Source organism: Centruroides sculpturatus, unplaced genomic scaffold (assembly GCF_000671375.1).
Source record: "Centruroides sculpturatus isolate CEXI.00-Female unplaced genomic scaffold, Cexi_2.0 scaffold167, whole genome shotgun sequence".
NCBI lineage: Eukaryota > Metazoa > Arthropoda > Arachnida > Scorpiones > Buthidae > Centruroides > Centruroides sculpturatus.
In genome coordinates, this window is record NW_019384372.1 from 654,520 (window position 1) to 656,714 (window position 2,195).

Genomic DNA, 2,195 nt, shown 5'->3' on the forward strand with positions numbered 1-2,195 from the left:
GTTCATAATGAGGATGAATTCTCATATTTCCTTCAGTCATATAAAAAATTCAAGGAAAACTCGTCATTTTTAATGATATTGGATATGAATGTAGTTTTAATTTGTCACGTAATATTAATAATTTTAGTTAAATTTTAAGAAATTTTAAAATTTCCTTGCTTTGTTTACATCTCAGAATGTATGTTTTAAGCCACTTCGGGATAAATCTTTGTTGACTTTCAGCAGCATGAATTACTTAGCAGATTAAATTTATTTTTAAATGTTTTGTTTTTTTCCCCTTNCAGTGCGATTGCTTCTCTCCTCGGTTTAAATTGAACGACTGACCATTTTTATCTCGTTCGAAAACATTCGGTCCTCTACGAAATAAATCTACCTCAATCCTATTATTGATTATAAATGTACTGTACGTATTAACTAAACTCCTTTACCATAGAAATTAAAAGAATTCGCATCCTAATTAAAGCATAATTTGATACCGAACAGACCGAAACACTTTACTTTCCGAAAAATCAATCCGGCACGATGCAAAAATGTAAGATATTTGCAACAAACTATTGATTTTCACTTTAATGTAAATAAAAACCTATCAATGATGCTTCCAATACCAAAAACCATATGAGAAATCTATTTAGGAAGTAGAAATTAGATAATTATTTTGTATTATTATTGTATATTTATATACATATATACTGAAGCAGGATGAATTAATTACCCTTATCTAATTAATGAATATTTTATTTAAATTAGAAGAAAGAGAAATCAAAATTTTAGTAATCAATTTCAATCAGCTGAAACTCTTTATATTCCATATGCAAACACTAATTCTATGGATTGTATGTGTTTTGCAACTTTATAATTTATAAGAAAATGGTTTGAATATTAGAAATCGAATATTTTATTCCATGAAAAATCGCAAATCTTGATGCAATGCGGCGTTCATCTTCGACTAGTCTATTATCCACTAACTTACTTTCAAGCTCTTGGGTGTTAAAGGCCAGATGTCGTGTAACTTAACGCTTCTTCTCATACACCACGCAATATATTAAACCTTATAATGTCAACTCGAGATATTATTATAAGCTACGATTTATATGTATATTTATATAAATATTTTTTTTTCCTATTATAAATTAATGTTATGAAAAGATTTAATGCTTAATTAGATTTATTAAAATTTATTTTATAACATTAATTGAAAACTTTAATTTTTATTGATTAAAAATAATAAACATAAAGTTTAAAATTATGTTTTTAATAAAATAAAGATAATCACTTATGGTATAAAATATCAAAGGTTATAAATCTTTTTTTCAGTTTTTAAATTTTAATTTAAGCATTGTTTTTTGGCTTAATAAATGCTATTATAAATCACACTGACACACTTTGGGAAATAAAGTCAATTATAAATTTATTTAAAATAGATTATGTATTGTTGTGCCGAGTAAAATTCCCATAGGTCACATTGCAATAATTTTCGCCTTGCCCTGTTGGACAATTATTTGGATACTTATTCAAATATTTACATTATTCTTAAGGGAATATATTTCTAAATTTGGAACATGGTGGAGCATACCATAAGATTATTTTATGGTATATAATGTATATGTTTAAACATACACATGTATAAACATATGCATGTATAATTATTTCCATTGAAATTTAAAAAAGTCTGAAGAAAATGTTTCATTTCAACTGAAATTCTCATTTCAAATTAAACTTTAATTCTATATGAGCTTGTATTATCTCTTTCTCTAGTGGTTTCCTGTTAATTATGTTAGTTGTGTAGACAAGAAGACATTAATCAAATATCTGTCAGTAATGTTAATGACTATGAGTATTAAAATATTTTTCTCTTTACAGTTTACTAACTTTATAGATTCAAAATTCTTTTTCTCTTCTTTAGGATATTAATATTGAAACCCTAAAAATTTTAAAAAGTAATTTGATCAATTTTAATGATTAAATGTTAAAATTTATCAAAAATATTGTTTTTAAAATTGAATTCTTTTCTATTGTATTTACAAAAAATATTTAAGAATTTTTTTATACTTTTAAATGCTTTTATACAAATTTTAATATAACTTTAATTAAAATGAATGGATTAATTTAAAATTAAGTGAAAACTATAGAAAAAATATAGATATAATATTTAAATATAATTAGTATAAGTAATTTATTTTATATATATTTTTTCT

At 23.6% G+C, this 2,195-nt stretch overlaps 1 long non-coding RNA gene across 1 annotated transcript in view; it reads left to right on the forward strand.

Annotated features, from left to right (window-relative positions):
• LOC111615186 overlaps positions 1–2,195 on the forward strand; it is a 4,370-nt gene continuing 2,175 nt past the window's right edge. Inside the window, exon 1 of the long non-coding RNA XR_002755041.1 lies at positions 1–90. This is a non-coding gene — a long non-coding RNA (uncharacterized LOC111615186). The remainder of the gene's footprint in view (positions 91–2,195) is intronic.